The sequence below is a fragment of the Uranotaenia lowii genome, chromosome 2 (genome assembly GCF_029784155.1).
Source record: "Uranotaenia lowii strain MFRU-FL chromosome 2, ASM2978415v1, whole genome shotgun sequence".
In the NCBI taxonomy this organism is placed as follows: Eukaryota; Metazoa; Arthropoda; class Insecta; order Diptera; family Culicidae; genus Uranotaenia; species Uranotaenia lowii.
The window spans coordinates 435,281,156-435,304,010 of record NC_073692.1 but is presented as its reverse complement, the minus strand read 5'-3'; the positions used below and the strand labels follow the sequence as shown (position 1 = coordinate 435,304,010).

Below are 22,855 nucleotides of genomic sequence, written 5' to 3'. Positions count from 1 at the left end.
TCTGCTCCCATCTGTCGCAAGACAGCCACATACGTGCTTCAAAAAACAGGCGTCATTTAATGAGGCCAGCCAAGCTTTTAGAGTTGGGGTACAGACCATGACAGATAAATACTTTCTTCAGAGTAGTGCTCTGAAGGTGTCACGAGGAAGGATCTTTTCCCCACCTGTGTAAAACTACGAAGTTGGTGTTATTATCGACACCGGGAAAACTTCAAGGGAATCCAGTACCATGTGGACCCATTTAGTCTGCTGGATACCGTTGGCAAGCTGTTACGATAGTCTTGAAACGGCTGACGAGCTGTACAGAAGGTCAACGGAGACTGATAGTTTGCCTTTAGTAATGAGAGATCTATGTAACTACTGTAAACGTCATGCGAAGATGGGGTAATGGAAGGTTCACTCGTTGCCAATTTAATTTCTCGCAAATGAAGAACTTTCGAACTGTGAACCCACGGAAAATTCAGGTTGTACTCTCCTGGAATCCAAGCTGAATAGAGAACCTAGTCCTTCCACGCCTCATCTCCGAGTATTTTCAATGTCTGCATTTTTATCTGTCTGTCAGTCTTTCATTAACTACCACCGAGGGGCGACCGAATTTCTGGGACACTGGACCGAGAGGTTGCCACAATCCCAACCCACTTTGATATGGAATAACCATTCTCGCTTTTACCCGGGTCTATCCGGAAATATAAATCATAAACTTGTTCGACGTACTAGCTGAGACCGGGTCGCTTCTCCAGCTGGGTGTTGTTTTTTTCGTGTCGTTTCTGGACGCAACCCAGCGGCATCATTGGGCGGTTTCGCTCGGTTCTGGTCGTTGGTCTGCTGTCGCCCCAGAATTATTATAGATAGTCAGCCAATGTTCTGTCTCTTTCAAGCAAGGGGAGTGGCGATTCTGTTTTTTTTGTCTCCGGGAGAAGCGCAATTTGTAATTCACTTTGTTTGTGGAACTTTGTTTTTTTTTCGAAAGGACATTTAGGCAGACGGCAGGATTTCGGAACTGTTCAAATGCACAGTTTTCTGACAAAGATTTATCTTCTAATTGTAATCGGCAGTTGGGGCTTAAGGAAATTTATTGGATTTTTTTAAAAGTTCTGTAAAGTGTATGTTACCACAGCAGACACTTTTTGTGTCAGAAAGTATAGAATTGACAGATAGTTTCCAAACCAAACCGTGCCTTTCGAAGAGCGCGTTCGTTAATGATTCATTTTAAACCGATTCAACTTTCGTCATTGTAATGGAAACGTTTGAAGGAGTCTAGTAATTATATTTGCTCTCCAGATTTTCATAATCACCCCCAAAAATGGTTCTAGTTGCTCGACTGCTTCAAACTTAATGACTGTGTTATAACTGTTTTGTGTTGTTTTTGGTCGCTTTCGGCTTCAAGAATGAACGCCGAGAAGCACAAAGCGTAGCAAAGTGGAGGGCAATTGAGCAAACTGTTTGCCTTTCCATCAATCTCTTGTAGACACGTGCAATAGTGCTGGTGCCGAGTTGCCCTTCTTGCTAGCTATTTGGTGAACCCTGAACCAAGGACGTGTTCTCACTCTTGGAAAACTGGCAAAAGGAAACCGAGGACTGTATGTTTATGCATGTATACAAACTATAAGCGGCAATACAAAAAAAAATAACAAAAACAACAAACGGTTAGTACCATTTTCCGGTGGAAAATACAGCGCATATCAGCGAGTGGATAAGAAAATCTTTCCCAACCCCGACCAAGAACACGTTCCTATCCTTGCGGAGTTTTCGTCCTTGACGGTTCACTTGGTGTGAAATGACTGGTACTATATCGCGCGATATATAAATATATGCTGCACATTTGTAGCTATAGATTAAGGGTATGCACGGATGGAAAAGTTTTACGGATTTATACCGCTACAAAAGCGAAGAAGACGGAACTAAGATTCGGAACAGGACCATACCAAGTTCACATTGGGCTGTATTAAACCACGTGAGAAGATCAGTTCAGTTCTCTTTGATCAAAACTGGGTAACTGATCTACAAAATTTTGGAGTCTTCGTGGTTTTATAAGATACCTCTAATACACACTCAAGCTTTTATTTTGTAGAATACATTTCCACTCATATTTATGGTTAATGAGTGTTTATTATTGGATCAAATCTTGTTTTGATAACGAAAGCCGTTCAACCCATTTTTGACGGTCGCCATTGAACGTCCTGAACACCCTTAAGCTTTCTCTCTCTCGGGCTCCTTGGAAAGGGTTAAATGGAAAATGAAAATGTATACCGCAACCAACTGCCCTTCGAGACGCCCCGGCACTCGTTTTGCGAAGGTGAAGGGCTATTTCCGTGGAGCAGCTGTTGTAGCTTCTACTAGTCATGGTTCTCCCGGGTTGGTGAAAAAAATACTGAAGCTCGACGCTTCATTCTTCGCATGATGCGCCGCGCCATCCGAGCTAAATGAGATTATGCAAGATTCACGCGGGGAGGCGCTGTTCATCGTCGTTCCGGTCTTTCGAGGTTCAGCCCTGCTTTGTTGCTTGCTGTGTATCTTGTTTCTGGGCAGCACTCTTGGTGTTTCGGTTGATTGGAGCCGTTTTTGCTAGGTCAGATGTATCGCCCGGAATGCGATGGCTTTCTCTCAAAAGCCGGCACGTCAAGGCGTTGCAAGAATTAGTGTTTGCGCTTGTTATTGAATGACTGCCGCCTCGCTTCAAGCGCAGGAAGCCGGCCATACTTAGATGTTTTGAAGAAGAACTCTAAAATAGCGGAACGTGTCTGGCTCGACCGAACAGTTATCCACCACATCAATAAGCTTAGTTAGCCTAAGTGTCAACGTGTATATGTATACACAACTGGGTGCATCACACTGCCAACTCTCATACTAATCCCACACAATTCCGTAAATAGTTTGCCAGTGACTCTGCTTGTAAGTGCCTCGTACACTTTCCGATGCAAGTGAAACATTGGTGATTGAATTTACATCACACTGAAAGTGCACCGATGATGATGCGATCCATAGCGTTAAACGCGCTCTAACCCGCGGCCTTTGACGTCATTCCGGAAAAATAAAGGGTCGTGGCCTTCGCATTCATCGTTCGGGAGCTTCTCCAAAATGGGTAGACCTTCTGTCCTTTGTGTCCAGGCTTCGGGTTATTAATTTATATTCTGTACATATGCATAAATGCGCTATTTTTAGCAACACATTTTGATCTCTGGCGTTAGTTTGTTCTTTGTCGAGATAAGCTGCAGCAGCTCCGATGCTGTTTGTAACTGGAATGATGCACGACTTTTGTTTGAGCATAGAGAAGTGAGATGTTGAAAAAAAAGTGTTTCCGATCATATTTATATATTTTAAATTCCTCGAAAATAACTAACTTTAATCATTTATAAAGCTACAAAATAAACAACTTAACATTGTAAACTCCATGTTTTTACAACGTTGAAACCTGCTTGATTCTAATGCAACCAAAAAATGAACCGAACTCAACCGAACTAGAAAGATACAGGTGTTCGAAAACAGCTATTTTTTCTTAGTTTTTCCAATCTAACTCGTTTTAGTCTGAATATTTTTATTTTTATTTAGTCCGTACCCTAGGCTGTAATGGGTCACGGCGACGGCGTGCATTACTGTGTTTATGGAAGTTGAAGGTTTGGAAACAGACTCTAAACTAACATAAACCTGAGAGGGCGGTTGCACGTAGCCTTATTCGATATGAGATCATAGAAAATAAATTAAAAGGTGATTGAATATCGTATACTTTTTCTTTGATGATCCATGTTGATAAGGTGAATGGGAGTTGAAACACTTGCCCTCCCTTCCGTTGGACAACAACAGCATTGCGCAGTGGAAATATCACAATTTGTTGTTTTAATGTTGATATTTCCACTTTTCCATTATGCGCAAGTTAGATTAGTATAGACAGTATTGTAAATGAATGATAACTGCCAAAATAAGATAGGCAATTTAATTGTACAAGAATTAGATGGATGAGGATGTTAACAATTGGCATGGTTAGGTATTCAATGTTCAATGTGCTACTAGGCAAGGTAAAGTAACAGTTTCCTTCTCCCCAATGCTCTAGTAAGTGTGCATTTGCGGTTTATGAATTTCGAAGGCTTATTCTTAAATCAAGCATTTTACAAGAACTAGAGGCTTATTGGATTAAGGTGCTGTTTAGATAGTTTTCTGTCAAAAATATTTCCTTTGCGTTTCAAAACTTTTTGATAGAATTGTCTATTTTTTGGTTTGGTATGAAATTCAAATAATGAAGTAAAAGATAGATGATAGCACAGCAAAATAATATTGGAGATTTATAAATAGGAGTGTAATTTATTTCATCCGAAAAAGATTGAAGAAAGTTGTTCTGTGAAGTTGTAAATGTTCGAGATTTTAGAAGAACAGCATAGTTCTTTCTCGTTTTAATACTTTTTTATTGTAGTTCGATCTTATAGCTTGATTAGGTTTGAAATTCAAATAAGGAATGTAGAAGATAGAAGGTATGATTCTGATAAACAAGAACCTACTCGTCCAGGAAAATAATATCGGGGTTTTTAAAATTGACATTCATTTTAACCAAACCAAAGATTGAGGAAAGTTGTTTGAGAAGTTGTTCAAAATTAGCAATGAGGTTTTAGAAGAACAGCATCGCCATTTGCATTATGGTTTAAATCCTGTTATTTTGATAAGTCAATGATAGTACAAAAGATATTGAACATGCAATTCATAATTGTATCTCTATATTATTTTTTAATTTCCAAAACATTTGGTACAATTATTATTTGTGTTTAGCGAAATTCTATTAATTGCTGCATTGAGAGATAGCTTCTTATCTAGATGTTTTGTTCTGAATTCGAAAAATATGTTTTTTTAGTCAATCTAAAACGATAATAAATTCAAAGTTATTGCATCGAGTAAGGTTAGGTGGCAGGTAGGGATAACTCAACTACGGTAAGATAGTGAACCCTTCTGACAATGATATCGAGACGTAAGCATATGATAACTTTTGCTACCATACTGTTACTGCTCGGTTGAATTGGAGGTTGGGTTAACTCGAAGCTCATGTAGGGCCCAATTGTCCCAGTCCGTCGAGCACTATCTTAACGCTTCCCTAAACTGGTGCTTCAGAACCCTCGGGCTCTGTTGCCGCTATCCTACTCTAAGCTATTCTACTCTCATGTAAATTTTCCTCTTCTGTCCCCCGATCTGTTTTTCCTTTCCGGGTCAGCCAGGTATCACTTATCACTTATCACTTATCATACTTCCACAGCCAGAACTTATGTCTGAGTCCCAAAGAACAATAAAAGCTAATTATTGTTCATCTTGTCTTCGTTCATGCTTTCAATCATTTTAACATAAAAATATTAAAATGATCAAAAACATAAAGTGGTTGGGCCTACCATGGAGCAGAGAACGCAGAGATATCTGGAACACAGGAACAGGAAGAAACGTGGACCACCAGTACCATACGTTTCAAATGGGCAGTATCGTTGGAAGCATGCTAAGAAAAATGCTCCTTGATGATGATGATGATGATGATGACTATGCGCTATGTAAAGTAGCTCCACCAATCGCAAGGACCATTCGTCAGTGGCTGGAAATGACTTATTTTGTACATAGAAATCACAAAATCTTGAGAATAGTCATTTTACAGAAAGGGATGTTATAAATATAATGATTAAAAAAATCTAAGAATTATTATTCTTCGTTCAACTGTTTTGAATTTCAATGTACAATCATTTCTGGTCTTCGACCAAGGATAAAGCGCCTTTACTCGCTCTTGAAAATAAAAAGGGAAACGGGAAACATTAAAAGAACATAAAACCTTTCGGGTCCTGTTTAGAACTCGAAAGGTTTTTTTTCAAAGAATTTATAAAAGAAATAATTCACCAAATCTAATAATTGAACTACTAAAAACACTTTCTGTAGTAAAAATAAAACATAATTATGTAAAAGCATAAATTTTCATAAAGAAACGATCTCACCAGAGTTCATCAAAAGGTGCTAGGTTTCCGCCGTTGTTATCTTCCAGTTCTTCCTGGTACTGATAATCTTGAATTGGGTTGCTACTGAATATTTTCATTAACACTAATTCCTCCTAACTACCGCACTTCCGTTGTTTTGTAAAATTCTATATTTGAAACGACTATACCGCACTTCCGTTGTTTTCCATAAAATTGCTGTCAATCGCAGCAACCGATCCATTCCAACAACAATTCTATTTATCCTTCTGCCAGGCAGCTCGTAAGACGAGAATTACAACAGGGAATAGAGTAGGCCGCTTTAAAGCCGCCCCTTTTTCCTCACACTCTTTTAACTTCATGGACGACTCATAAGCTTCCTGCTCACATTGGATGATGATTCCATTCGGACACATATTTTGAAATCGTCACGTCATCACTTTAACCAAAACCACCTTTGTCGTTCTAAACTCAGAACCAGAACAAACAAATCTTTAGAATTTTTTTCCAAATTTCTTTCCAATTAGCGGCTCGATACTTCTTCACAGTAACTGTTCATTTAGTTACTTTCTTCCAGCGCATCGATTGTTTAGTATTACTTTCACTTTTCGATCTTTAATATATGCGGAAAAAATCATCGAATAATATTTGTTTTCGATCACCAACAGGGGCTCCAAATAAAATTCCGGCACAATTTTACTTCAAGACGGCACACGCTCCTTCGATGATCACTTCCATGAAGTACCCTGGCTTCCTTCAATCCCGTGGTAGCCATTCGATGTACTTTAATTAGTTTGTTTCGAATTCAATTTAAATAAACTTTCGCGGACGGAGAAAAAACTCCTGGCATAGCACTGGGCCTTTCAAATCACGAACTTTGAAATCAAGTCTTTTCACATTTTTACAACTATTCATCATTTCACGGGAATTATAAATATTAAGTGCACATAGTTTTCAATAAAATTCAATCAAACCAGTTAGTATTCAACTTGGAAAGAACAAAATTTAAATTTCCGACACCATAAATTTTTTCCGTCCGCACTCGACCAACGCTTGCTGCGACCTCCTTTTCCTTTCCGGGTCAGCCAGGTAGCTCATAAACCCATTCCAAAAAAAAAAAAAAATTTTATTTAGTGTGTTCCACAAAACTGTTCAATTTCAAGTGACTCAAAACTCTTTCAAACATATCTTGCTTGAATAAGCTTGGCCTGAAAAGATATCGTTAAAATACTGAAAATTTTGATGAAAAAATATTTTTTTTTATTTTGAACACTTCTAACTTTTTTGGGTTAGCTTCTACGATGATCACGTCTTCAACAAAATTGCTACATTTTTTACAATCTAAAAACTTGCAAGTGACATGAGTGCTCTAAAATGAAAAATGCAAAAAATATTTTTTCTATCTCACTGCTAGGTGATTTAATCATTTTTATCAAAAGCTCATTTTAAAGTGCTTTAAATGTAGGTAAAATGTTCCGAAGATACTGTGGGTTTAAAACTCTCCGTTTTGGCGTAAACAATTTTGATCACCTTTTTACATCATTTTCCCCTGTGTGCAGCGTCTCAAAACGCATTTTGAGAGCATAATGATACCACTTGTTGGTTTCGATTACATCCTAAATAAGGCATCGGTGTGCTTCAAAATTCCTTTGAAAAGGCTGGCTTAACGAGGTGTCAATGAGCTTCCAATACAACCAAAATTTGGCATTGCTGTGCAATCCGTGTATGAGTAATGAGAGCAATATTGGGGCATTGTTTCACTGTTATTTGGACAAAGCTGGACCAAATTTAACTAACAAAGCATGGTAGCAAATAAACAATTAGGCTTTGTTCTGGATGGTATAACAACTTTTCTAACATTAACAATACGAAAACTTAGCGTCGGTTTTGCAGTAGTCTCGGTTTATTTATATTTGACTTTTTTTTAAGGTTCACAAATCATTTTAGTTTTGAATGAACTTTTTGGTTTTCTTCATATACAATTTCGAAAATTCGTTTATTCCTAAAAATTATTGTGCATTTTTTATGAAGTAATTTGAAATATGTTTTTGAGCTTATAAACCTAATTAAAAAATCAGACAATGATTCTCATCACAATTCAAGGTGTTGCCTATACAAAGGAGTCTAAAATTTTGAGTTATGTATATTTGAGAAGGGTTCAACTCACTTAGATATATGTAGTAGAGTTAACAAAGCACAAATTTTATTTATACTTTTGTAAAAACCATTCTGCAGAAGTGTTTGCATTAACAAATGGCAAGAAAATATTCACACTTTTTTCGTTATACATTGTATACAGTGTCAGAGTAGATTACCTACGCCTTAAAAATTTTCAAGTTTTTTTCATAAGACAAAAAGCATAAGGTTGACAATTTCCTTACATTAACTACGTTTGTTTATCTCAGTATTTGAAATAAAAGCAAGCAATTTGCAATCAATGGTAATTTAACTATTAAGAATGTGACACTCGTAATCAATTGGAAAAAAAATACTTACTTTTTACCAGTCCTTCAATTTAATCATCTCAACACACCTCAATATAGAATGATTGCTTACTATAAGGCTGAATAAAACTAATGTCAAGAACTGATTTAGCTGAAGAGAATTCATCTTCCAAAATACATTATTTGGAACACAAAAATGACAATTTTAGAAAATGCCAGTTGCTTTTAACTTATGCTTAATTTCTAGTAGATATAAACGTACAATATCAAATAAATATATTTAGGCTAGTCCTTGGACAACGTTTAGAACAGTTCGTCAGCCTCCTCGGTGGGTTTGACCCGCAGTAGAACTCGGGTTGGAGGTGGTTTTGATTCAGGCACCGGTAGACAAACCGAAATCAAAAGATTCTTAACCATCTGCTGTAGCGGGATGCTTTCATTGAAAATTATATTCAGCAAGATGTTGCCGAGGCTGATATTCCTCTTGATTTGAAGCCTCGGTCAAAGTACGTGCCCTCAGTTTGATGAACAGCTTTCAAAGTTTTGAGTAGATACTGTCTTTTCCTCAACCGTCTTTGGAGGTTCATTTTGATCGCCATCGCCATCGTTTTCCTCTTTGTCTTTGGCGGATGAAGTGTTGTCTGGTGGCTTTGCAACATTAGCAAATAGAAATGCGGTACTGGTTGATGGAACACACTAGTATCAAGAACGATGTTACATATTGAAAATCGATAAAAATAGTGAACTTAGTCAAAAATTAAGATAAAAAAAACTGTTTATCCAACCTGGTTCCCCTTTACTGCTTATTGACGGTCCGAAACTCATTTCGGAGATTCCAGATAAAAACTTTGTTTCGAGACGCTGCTTTCCAGAAAGATATTGTGCCAAGAAGTCATCTAATCATTCTGCTGAAAATACCAATTCGTTGGTTACTAGACTTCTTTGAACAATATGTCTCGACGAATTTTCTTTTTGAGAAAAACCTTACGAACAAACTAGCTTCGTTGAAATGCTGCCGGTCAGTGATAAAATATGTACTACCGATTTTTTTCCGCTGGTACTTTAACTTATAGAACAGGATCTCAAATTGGCGATGACAAACCACGATGTTCTGGAATGTTTCCAACAACGTTTACGTGAAACAGGTCACTAAATGTTACCTAAAACAGAATTCACTTATTATACTGACGCTTGTCCCGGTTAGTGTTTCTACCATCACTGGTACTTACCAATATCCCAATCAGCCAATTTAAAGCTGGAACAACAATTTTTTTCTTTCAGCCACCGGTAAAAATAGTGAAAGTTTGTTTGTTAACATTCATCTCCGTTTTGTGCGTGTTCGCCGATTGGATCAGTAGAATTGACTATATGCCTATATGTTTTGGTTTAACGAGAATCATAATGTTTTTCAAATTGTTCATTGTGTCGACAATTCATCTTCTAAAAATATAGACCGTTCATTATGAACATTGGTTTACAAATACTTAATTACATTATACAAATAGGCTATACAAGATCGTTTCAAAGATTTTTCCACACTAGACTACAATTTCGCTATTTTTTTTGCTCAAACGGGTCTTAGTTCTTCTGTATATTTTTGGGAAGATTGAACGGTGTTCCAAGTCTTGCTGTAAATGGCAGCCCTGTGAATTTTTGCTGTAATAGACGCGACTTAGGCCGATGACGTAGTGAAAGCGAATTGGCGAACGCGACCAATGCGAACTCGAGCGGAAGAACAAATTGACATCGCCGCATTCAGTATGTCAGGTTTGAGAGATTCACATACTTTATGGATGAATGACAGCTTGCTGTTAAATTCCCAAATAATAACATTAAAAAAAAAGATTCACATACATTTCCATCAAATGTGGTTCGCTGCATTAATTTGCATTCGCAGCACTGTGTCAGCGGCCTTAGTGAGTTTTATTCTCCCTTTGTATTGGTCTAATTGTTTTTAATTTGGTTAATTATTTATTTTGTAAATAAAGACCAGCTGCGAATGCCTAAAAAATCTTCCTCGACCTTTTTTTCGACTTACCAATCCTGATCCCTTCAAGTTCTTAAAGGGGATTGTGGTCATCACATCACATCACAGGGAAAATTCAAACTGTTAAATTTATTCTAAGTTTTTTGAATCTCAAAGCTTATTCTCATATTTCATGTTGAAAATGATCATTTTGTTTCGTTATCAACATGGATACATTTGTGTTGTCATGCATAAAATTCGCAAGTGTCAATTAACTGCTTAGTTTTGAGTTTTGTTTGTTGAGCTTGAAATTGAATCTGATAATTGATAACGTTGAATCGCGATTTTAAAAATCATCAATCATTTAATGATGTTAAACAAATGTATTCTCAGAGACACCTATTTCATAATCTCGAGACCAAAATGATGCTCTGATTTAATAGAATTATGAAAACATCCTGAATTAAATTCTGTTTCTTTTTGAATAAAATTTGTAGCACCCTCATAAAAGAGATTTTAAAGTTGCAGCAAAGTTCAACGCCAAATATGTTTTTAAAGTTCATTTTTCTTCTATACTCATACATAAATTAATTTTACCGTAGTTTTGCTATTGTTGCCTTCCGGCTGTTTAAAAAAAAAAATAAATGATGCCTAATTTTACTGTTGAATATTTTTTATTAAATTATACTACGGGAAAATGTGATTTCAAGTTGTTGGTAGTTGGTTTGTAATAATTTTTTTGAAAATCACTTAATTTTAGAGTAATTTTACTGTTTACTTTTACTTCAATGATGCTTAATTTTGCTATCAGATAAATTTTAATGCCGAACATCGCTGATGCCTAGTTTTGCTATCAGATTAAATTCAACATAAAATTATGCTTACAGTTTGCTGTTGATGGCTAATTTTTGAACCCGCATGCTATGAAATGTAAAATATTGAAACCTTAATGGTGCCTTCTTTTGTTATCGTGAAAAAATCGATAGCAAATGTTGATATCAGATTGCTGTTGATATCTTATTTTGGTCTTGGTATGCTATCGTTTTGGGCGCCAATAACGAACAAATTTGCTGTTAATGATCAGTTCGATTTAATTTTGAGTACCTTTCAACAAATCTAATTTTTCATCACAGAAAATTGGATACCAAATCATGCTATCATTTTAATCTCACTTTTCTTCTCTATCGTAATAAATAAAACCTCAATGATGCCTTGTTTTGTTATCTTGGAAAAAGAAAACCAAATAGTGATTTCATTTTGGTCTCAAAGCCTTATTTGGGTATAGGTTTGGCATCATTTTCTACATATTGAAGCTACAATAAAACCTAGTTTTGCTATCGGGGAAAATTCGATATTAAATTATGGTATCATTTTGGAATCGATAATTTTGGTTTTCGGGCATCAAAGTCTGCTCGGGAAAAGCTTTAATCTTCGTAATGAATGGATAAAGCTGTAAAAATTGTAACAAATCTTTTTTTTTATTTCAAAAAAAGCACTGCCAATTTCCAAAGCGGCCCAAAATAGGTCTGTTACCCTACAATGAATATTGCTACTACAAAAAAATTTGTAGCTCGCTTTATTTTTCAAAGCTGGGAAATATGAATTCTAGCGTGCTCGCATAGGAAAAAAGCTTCAGTGAAAAGTTCCATGCATTGGAAAATTTTCATCTGCCGCCATTATGCTAGTAGAGATGCTGGTGCCTATCACATTATCTCGACGATGACAACTCCATTATCCGTGATATTGGCACTTCTTGTGTTCAAAAAGCGAAAGATGAACCAACTTTCCGGTGATATACAACTGTAAGTTGTCATCTTCGTAAGTGCGCAGGAAAAACATGCACACACACACGCACACCCGCACATGCCATCAGTTGATGAGATAATGAGCTTCACGTTCGGTTTGCTATCCGACCCTGCTTCGACTCTAGTTGAGCAGTAGTATGTTGCTGGTATCGCTAGTATTTACTACCAGTCGTCGTGTGACCGATACGTGCGATATCTTGAGTTAACAACCAGCAGCAGCATCGCTAAGTGGTAAGCTGAGAGCAAGGTTAGCATGTGTTCGATAAGGAAGAAGGGAAAAAAACAAAATTCATCCAACCCTAAGGGAGTGGTGGAACTTTCTCTCGGCCTTCCGATGGGTTAGGATGAACGTTCACTGCACAATACAAGCTCCCTGTTTCTGCTTCTCTGACCCCCCGGGAGCTCTCACTCGGTATCATGGAGCCGAGCAACGGACTGATGTGACCTTTCAACTCGAGAGCGACGAAAGTCCCGCCCAGCAAAGGAAACACGTGCAGACGTTTGACAATCTACTACGTTCGGGAGAAATGACACGGCTCGTGGTTAGTTGGAGACATTTTTTTGCGATGTAGAGTGTGTTAAGCAAATTTAGAAGAAAAAAAAACACTAATCACGCACAACGAGCCAGGCTCGTGGTGCTTAGATGTCAAAGCTGTCTTAATCATGTTTCAAAGGTGCCAATGTTTGTTGTTGAAATTTTTAATCCAACTGAATTGACACTGCCTATTCCACCATAGGAGAAGAGTTGTCTATGTAGGAAAATAGTTGGACCGTGTGTTGCTTGACATCCTCAACAACGGTTTGGATCCGGCAAATCTCCAAGGACGTCCGGAAGTTTCTTTGAGGAAGCGAGAAGACGAACAAGGAAGAAAAAAAAAATCAATTCGAGATCAACTTTGATGACATTGTGTCACGTACCAGTGACTTTTAACGGAAGTCTCACATCTCATATACACATTATTTCGCAAAACTGGCAGTCGTGTGCTAATGAGTTTTATCAACTTTCTCAGAATGATGGCGCAAATTCGACTCCATCAGATATCATCAGCCAGCTCTCGTTTAGGGGATGGAGATTAGGAAGGCCAATCACCACTCTGTGTCATCTGTGTAGGACGAGGAACAAAAAAATATATACATTTTTTTTATAAATCCAATCATACGTTTCCAACCAAAAAAAGAAGTAGATGCTAATTAATTTTTTTGTTCTCTTTACTTTCTCGTTTCAGGTAAGCATCGTATTTTAAACCACAAAGAAAGATAAATGGATAAGCGTATGTATCAAATTGTTTTTAAGAAAACTAAAAATGTTCCGTAACCATTTTAATTGAAACATTTTGATGTTCTCTGAATTCAGTTTCGAACTGGTCAGCGACCTCAGAAAAAAACTACTAGGGAACGAAACAATCCCGAGCAGACTTTTATGGCAAAATAATACCTAATTTTGCTATCATGCCTTGAAAGTAAAATGAGGCATCATTTTGCCCGAATAAAGGTGGTACAATGCCAAAATTTGGGTCTCACTTTTCATATACCGATACCACAATTATACCATCTGTAGGTTTCACTGAAACCTTAATGATACCTCATTTAACCACCGTGTCAAAACACCTTTTGAGAGCATAATGAGACCACTTTTAGGTATAATAAGCTGCCAAAATTTGGCATCGTTTTGCTATCGATATTCCTCAAAGAAAGGATGGCTAAACGAGGTATCAAAACACTTTTAGTGAAACCAAAATTTGGAAGAACTATGCTATCCGTGTATAGAAAATGAGCGCCAAATATTGACACTGTTTCACCCTTATCCGGGAGAAAATACACCGAATTTTGCTAAAAGGCATGATAGCAAAAGAACTACAGAACTGGTAAACCGTCGAACGGTTTACTTCAACAAAAGCCAAAGAATGATGTATTGCATACACTCAGGCGTTGCAATGAGCGGTATATATGAATATCGTTTCAAATTCATCGCCAGAAATAAACATCGCAATGTGTTATGGGTTGTATAAAATAAGGCGATTTTCACACCTCCTCTGGTGAAAATTATCATAATAGGTATAATCATACAACTAACTTAATTCACTGATGAAGGACTTCGTAAATATAATAAGTACGAATCTTACCGGTTTTGTTGAAATTTCCATAAAGCCTTCCTCCAGTGATTCCACTTCTTTTGTTGATTGCCTGATCCTTCAGTTGTTGGTCATCATTGAACCATAGATACATTGACAATTTCCATATTGAGATCCTAAAACAAAAATTTTAGTTTTAATTTTCAATCTTATTTTTTTTATAAGTACATAACGTAACCTCGCAATTGCATATGCAACTTTTAGGGATGGAGATATTCATAATCATAATACTATGATAAATAGCCCGCATTGTAACACCTAAATGTAGTCAATTGATACCACATTGACAACTTAGAAGGGAGGGGGGGGGGGGGGAGGGTATATATGGAAATGACCACGCTTGTCCACGGTAAGGGGGGTAATGGTTTGGGTCATGTCCACGTGGACATACTTACTTCCCAAATATTTTTCAAAGGTGAATAAATAATAAGATGTTTAAAACAAAATCTTTAAATTGCAAAGCTTTTCAGTTTAAGTTTAATCTATTAGTAGCAACTCGAAAGCAAGTGATAAATATGGTAATTTAGAACTTAAAAATTTCAAATTTATCTTATTTCAGGAAAAGCTTATCCGTTTTTTTCCAAAATCAGCCATATTAATAATAAAAAGTTAAAAAGTAGTGTTTTCTAACTATCAAATTAGATTTAGAAAAAAAAATTAAAATCTGTCCACGTAGACATCCAGGGAAGCGGGTAGGGGTTTGCTAAATGTCCTGGGGTTTGCTAAATGTCCTGGGGTTTGCTAAATGTTGCTTGTCCACAGAGGGGGTTGAGGGGGTAAAAAGTCTCATTTTTCTATCCACGTGGTATCTGAACGGCCCCGTATATGTAATATGAGAGTAAAATGTTTGCATTGTACCATCTTTACTCGGGCAAAATTAAACCAAAATCTTGCTACTAAGGCATGATAGCGAAATTTAACCAATAAAATTTGCTCTGGATTGTAGCTAATGCCTTATATGATAAATCGTACAGAACATCTGAAGTCGCTTGCAATAGATTCATTGGATAAATAAACCTCCTATTATTATGCAACCATAAGGCGTTACACTAGATAATATCTATATATTAGGGAACATCCATAAATGACGTAGCATTTGAGGGGGAGGGGGGGAGTTTGACTTTGTGTGACGATGTGTGACGAGAGGGGGGTAGGGGTTCAAATAAAGCTACGTAGCTTTAATTCAGTATCAAAAAAAAAATCAAAATTTAGCAAAATTATGCCTAATTCAATCCAGTCTGAACATGTAGCTTTTGTCTTCTGCTGCCCGACTGTTTTCAAGCGTATCAAGGAGCGTACATGCAAGAATTGCAATTTATATTTTGCTTCAAATGTTCCCCAAAAGGAGCATAGCAAAATCCTCAAGGCCCCAGCCTCGGATAGAAAGATTCGTCCAAAGCGAATTGTAGGCAAAAAAGGACACGAAATGCTGGTCATCACTTACTAGCTATCCTGTTTGTTAAAAGGTAGCTTGATTTTTTTTGACTGATTGATATGCTTTTTTAAATTTTTTTAAACTTCCATTTATAACTTCTTTCCCTTTTTTGTTAATTATTCTTGCAAAATGCTGATAATAAAAGTAAAAATTAAAAACCGAATTTCAAAAATGGGGGAGGGGGGGGGGGGGTTTATTAAAGCTACGTTATTATCTAGGGGGGGTCTATGGCTGTGTGACGAAATGCTACGAGGGGGGAGGGGGGTGGTATAAAAACTCAAAAAAAAGCTACGTCATTTATGGATGTTCCCTTATATGAGACTAATATTTATTCCTTTCAAAAATCGCCTTCATTTATGCTATGTACATATATAGCACTTACTATGAGAGCTAAAGAGACTACATACAAAGAAGTGCCATCTGATCACTGACTGAACACTCGATTTCCATTTTTGGCTGCTCGAAAATTTGTGGAATTTTTATCTAATGTCATGTCAGTGGGTTCAGTGATCTGACCCCTTCCAAAATAATAAGCTTGCAACCTTGCTGTAGGGCTGCCTTTAAGACTGCTTGGTGTTTCGTTTGGAATAACACTGACAGAAAATAGAATATATTGTATGATCTTCAATTAAAAATTAAAGTAATTATTTGTTTTCCTCGTCCAAATCATGGCGTAGTTTTTGTAAAGGCCTTTTAAATGTGTTTTACTTTTAAAATGTGATTAACCTAATTGCGAAATTAAATCAACCTTATTATAGTTTTGCTTTAACACAATCTGATATCGAATTAATGAATTGCGAGGATATTAATCACAAAAGTTTGGCTTAGGACCGGCGGAAAACATTGAATATTTGAAAGGATTTCTTATTAACGTGTAAGAAATGGGAGAAGATATTTAAAAAAGCATAAATTTTGTAACAGTTATTGAATTATTGTTTTTAGAAAAATTTGGACCTTCCAATAAAATTTAATTCCCAATTAATCAGAAGTATCCCCCCGCAGATGATGAGCTGCTTGAAAAAAAAAATATGTCTGGTACATACCGTTTTTGGCAGACTTCTTCACCTCATCCTTCATGGCGTCGGTCTTCTTGGCAGCGGCCTTCTTGCTTTTAACCTTGAGCTTGGCATCGGCCTTCTTGGCGGCCTCGCCTCGGTGGCTATTTTCATCTCCTTGGCAACTATGTTGGCCGCGATTATCGTGGCATTTTCCTTCCCCGAACCAAGCGAGCTGCGCGCATCGAGAACAGGCCGGGATCGGCGACGGATGCGTTCCTTGCAACGTTCTTTGATGGCCAGATGATGTCTCTTGCACTGCAAAATGACCGGGGTGATCATACTATGGATCTTAGGGGCCTGGTACTTCTGCTTCTAATTATCCTTCTGGACATCGTCCTCCTTGGACAAGTTGTTCAGTTCTGTCCGGAAATGTCCTCTCTTGCGAACTGTGATCAGCACCGACAGGTTTTGCTTGACGATGCATTTGCGAATGGATTTACGCTTGCGGTGTGGCCGGTAGTATTAGTGACCTTTTTTTTTTAGGAGCTGACTCCATCGGGACTTTACTTGTCGTTGCCGCCGGCAATCTTGAACACCTAACCGGCCCAAATGGTTAGCGATGATTGTGGCACCCATACGCTTGTGATAGAAGTCACTTGCGGAGGGTAAAAAAGCCTTCCTCTGGAAACTGATGTCGAGCTAGAAAACAAACATTTTAGGCTTAAAAACAACTGATAATTTTTATTACTTATCGGAAACCAACCTTTCTTAATTCCTGAAGTAACAGCGGTCGAAAAACAAAATCACCACAGCGAGTTGTTTTTTTTTTCAACGGGTGCGCGCGAACTGACAGCTACTTGAAATGGAACAGGGACAATGGCTATATGTCCATTGATATTTATCTTGTTGAATGTTTTCGTATATTTTGGTTAGTTTGAATTAAGTTTTCATTTTTGAACTAAATCTTCTAATGGTGAACATTAAAACAAAGCATAAAATATTAAGGCATTTGGTTGTTTGTACACGGTTAAAAAAAATTATTTCATTACTATATTGATTCGTATTTACTGCTGCAGTTGCACTACTTTCCTAAGAGAATATTGCCATGCAAAAACATTTTCAAGATCTGTGGCCTTCATTTTGTTTATAACACGTGTTGTATTTTAGCATGCTGTGATGCAAAAATAGCAATATTTCTATCACATACGGCTGAAATAGAAACAGTGCCGAAAAAAATACAACGCCCAAAGATCTTGAAATATTTTTGCATGGTAAAATTTTCAAAATGTCAAAATTTCTACCACTTTTTCTCAACACCAGTGAACTTGCTCAGAGAGTTTTAAACGTCATTTCAGTATAGTCAGTGATTGCAATGCTATAATACTACTTATGTCTCAGGTCTAAACAAAATGGGAGAGTGACTTTTTGAACAAAACTAATTATGCATACTGGATTATATTTCAAAACTTTATCCAGTTTGATTTTGAACGATTTTGTGTGGAGTTTATTCGTTTCTTTAAGTTAGTTGCGACTCAACTATTAGAAATAGTAAAATACAAGAAATGAGGTTTAACTTCAGTTTTCAAAATAATGGTAAATAACTTAATGATGCCTATTTTTGCAATTAAAAGAAAATCAAAAACTCGAATACAATATCAACATTTTGCTCAACAATTTCCATTTAAGGGCATCCATAGTCCTATTTGCCGCTAGTAGTATTCGTGCCATAATTCAGGACGTTTAACTAACACTTTAATTTTGGGAACATTAACCTCAAAAACGACTGTGTTCATCAGCCGACTATCCGATTTTTGCACTGACATTTTTGTAGGTTAATTGTCCCGTTGTCGTCCGTACACGCCAGTGGGACGCTAGTTAATGTGCGTGAGAAATGTCAAAAACAACTCTATAGGTATGCCTAATTTGAGTATCATTGACACCCCTCAATAATCTTTTGAAACGTTGGCTAAACGAGGTGGCATGGCTAAATTAAGGGTTCAGTGAAACCTACACAGAAAGAAAAATGTAATTTTACATTGCACTTTTTCGCAGCCTCGTCACAGAAAATATGAAAAAGAGTATAGTATCATGACATTTGCGATGAAATTAACGTGCAATTTCATGTAAATCTCAGTATCGCAACCTTCGTCCGTATTTTGTTTTACCTGTTCGTGTGCTGTTTGTTTTTGTTCGAGTTGGAGCCTCCTCCCGGAGGTAGTGGGCACAGAGTTATTCAGTATGGTAAGTCAAAATAAATTAAAATATCGTTTTAAGAAGAAGTTACAATGTGGATTAACTTGTACTTTTTGTTTTTTTTGTAGATGTTCGATAGTTGCCTTCGATCCCCTCCGGCACCTGTCGTCGTTTCCTTCGTTGAGGGAATCGAACAACATCATCCGGCGTTTTGAGAAAGTGAATAGTGTGCAATGTGTAATGATCAATTCGAGTTATATGTTTGTTTGTTCTATTAGATGTAGTTATTGTTTTGAAAAATAAAAGCATAAAAGAAAGCCTGATCCATTTCTTATTGGATAAATAGCCATATATACCTAAGGATGAAACGGGAAACGTAAACCTACATTAAACAACGCAGTAGAATGCGATGGGAAGTTTACATGAAACAAGCAGTATTGATGCATGTAAATACCCGATTCCTTTCTACCCATCCTATTGCATGTAATGTTACGTGGATTTTTCTTAGTGTGTAGACTTGGTATAATCGAGTAATCCATATATGGAAAGAGAGACCCAAATTTTGGCATTGTGCCGCTTTTATTCGAGCAAAATGATAGTTTATTTTTAAAATAAAAGTCTTCTCGGAAATGCACTCGAAAATGTGCTTACTTTGCCGGTAACGAACAAATTTGCTGTTTGTTTTCAGTTCGATTTAATTTTTAACACCTTAATAAATCTGATTTTTCAACACGGAAAACTGAATACCAAATCGTGCAATCATTTTGATCTCACTTTTCTGCTCTATCATAATAAATGAATCTTAATGATGCCTCGTTTTGTTATCTGGGAAAAACCATATCCAAAAAGTGCTTTCATTTTGGTCTCAATGCCTTATGTAGGTATTGGTTAGGTATCATCTTTCGACATGTTGATGCTTCAATGAAACCTAAATTTGCCATTGGGAAAAATGCGAGACTAAATTATGCCATCATTCTGGCATTGATAGCTTATTTTGGTAACTTTTTGCTATCGATTCAGGCATCAAAGTCTGCTCGGGATCCCTGTATGGACAACTACTCTCCAGCAACAGGGCTGTTTCCTATCTGGGGATAATCTCCGCTATCAGAATCTTGCTCCGGATCGAAAAAAGGATTAGAGATTGTTATCAGGAGAAATGCACGTCCTCGAGTTTCCACAGTGGAGAAGTGTTCTATTCGTTTCCAGTATATTTCGGAAGAGATTGTATTTCTAGATTTTTTCAACACTAAAATACATCGTACGATGTTTCTGCTTTTTGCCTTTCAACGGTATGTGAGGAACGAATATCAAGCTTATCTGTCACCCGTGTAATCTGTTTTTAGTTTTTTTTTTTGAAATTTACACAACGAGAACAGCCCCAACCGTACCAATAAAAATTACTCTTGTTTGACTCTTTCTATGTAGGATATATGTGCATTTATCAGTTTAAAAATTCGATAAAATGCAGCTTTTCAATCTTCATCTCAACAATGTGCTTCAGAATACCAGCTTCCATTTCTGTTTGAGTTTATATATTTTTTCATGAAATTTTCACCTAATCTAGTTTAACTATCCAACAAATACTCAACAAAATTTCAAGACTGTCCCGAGCAGACTTTTATGGCAAAATTAAACCTAATTTTGCTATCATGCCTTGAAAGTAAAATTTGGTATCATTTTGCCCGAATAAAGGTGGTACAATGCCAAAATTTGGGTCTCAATTTTCATATGAGGATACCATAATCATGCCAACTGTAGGTTTCACTGAAACCTTATTGATACCTCATTTTACTACCGTTTCAAAATGAATTTTGAGAGCAAAGCGATACCATTTTTTGATGTCGAATGAAGTCAAAATTTGGCATCGTTTTGCTTTCAAAATTACATGAAAAATGCTGGCTAAACGAGGTATCATAATACTTTCAGAGATACGAAAATTTAGCAGAACTGTGCTATTCGCATTAAGAAAATTAACGCCAAACATTGACATTGAATAACCTTTATTCGGGCTAAATTTTACCTAATTTCGCTAAGAAGGCATGATAGCAAAACATGATAATTTGCTCAAGATATGCAAGAATAATATATTTTTTTAAATTCTATCCACTCGCACTTCAAAATACAAATCTGTGTTACAATGTGTCAAAATACAAATCTGTGAGTGTGTTACAATGAGCGACCTACGCATTTCGTCTTATCAAATACAATTCCACTAAAAAACATCGCAATGTGTTTGAACATCGGCTGCATTTATGGTTGCATAAACTAAGGCGATTTTCACACCGTTTCATCATCTAAAAATGATGGAATATACATAAAAGGTTCCAACATACCATGTTCATAATATCACGATGAGTTCTGCAACTGATTGTCGAGGAATTCACAGTGCCGTCTACCGTACTTCTTGACGCCAGTTTAACGTGAGATATGAATATTAATTATGCCATTGTTGATTTAGCTAAATGACAAATGATACTTTTTTCTTAATTGAATCGTTTTTTTTAATAATGAAGGCTAAATAATGAAATATATGTGGATACAAATAAAGTCGTACTTATCAAAACTGCGAATATTAATCACATTAAAATCCATTTTAGTATATGAACATATTGAGGTCAATATGCATTAAAATGAAATATAAATTTTCGGTCATTTCAGACTCCCCCCTCCCCACGTAATACATATCAAAAAACCCTCCCCTCTCTTTCCTAAACGCGATTCGTAATGTTTGAATGGTTTCATATGAATTTACAAACTTGTCATTTTATTTTATTTAGAGCTGTTTTAACGCGGATCAATTTGAGATAACCTTCCTCTCTCTATTCCATCCAACTAAACGCCTTAATGTATTATAAAATTTAAATGTTTGTATAAAGAGCATAATCTAAAACCATATGCTTTCCATTTTCTTTAATCCGTTATTCTCATGTTTGTGTTAAATTAGAAACACGTAATCAATTAAACGTAGATTTTAATGTTAGAAATATAATTCAATTTTCCCTTAAAATAAAAAGCAAGCAAAGCATGATAGCATAATTCGGTATTTCCCTCAGAAAGCTATAATATTCCGGAAAAAATCAATATTAAAAGCGCCTTTGAATATGCAACTGCAAATGAAGCCGAATATTCATGTACACTTCCGTGTTTAAATATCGCCTGCACTTATGCAATTTCAACAGAGAATATTCATAGTATTTTCATTTTTATGGCATGATTCATATGGGGTTGAATCAGCCAGGAAGATATGAATTCAAATAAAAAAAAACCCTCGTAACAAATTAAACTTCCGGAAACAAAAGGTGGACATCAAAGATATTTTGGCGTAGTTGGATAAGAATAAGACCAATACACATGAAATTACATAATGCCTTATTTAAATTCAGGAGACTGGTTAAAAATCAATCGAAGGTTTCTTATTAAAAATAGAATCTTATATCAATAAGCGCCAGTGTACAAGCAAGGCACAAACTGATAAGGACTAAATTTATTTTATTCCAAGATGTTTAAATTTTCTCAACAAGGGCGTTTTGAATTTAGCTTCTTTTTCGATATTGATTTAAGTAGAAGGCGAAAGCGCCAAAATTGAGGTTTTCGAAAGTACTATTTTAATCAGCTAAATACACGATTTACTTAGATTTGGCGCATTCGCCCTTTTCAAAAATCAATATCGTTTTTTTTACTTTGTCTAAAATTGAATAGATTTAAAGTAAAATCTTTAGCACAGTTATATCTGTTCAAAATATCTCTTATCATTAAGCCCTACATCAAAAGCCCTTATGCAACAAGTTGAAGGCGATAGTCTCGAGTTAAACAAAAACAAAGTTGCAGATATCAATATAGCGTAAAGCGGACTAAAATATAATGTTTCATTAATTTAATCTGATAGTTTTAAACATTTAGTTCAAAAAACGACCAATTTTAACCGATTTGGTACTCGATTTTTTACATTTTGCAAAAA

At 36.3% G+C, this 22,855-nt stretch overlaps 1 pseudogene; it reads right to left on the bottom strand.

The window, feature by feature from the left end:
• The window catches only part of LOC129743546 (40S ribosomal protein S6-like), a 72,602-nt pseudogene that overhangs the window by 1,116 nt on the left and 48,631 nt on the right, over positions 1-22,855 (bottom strand).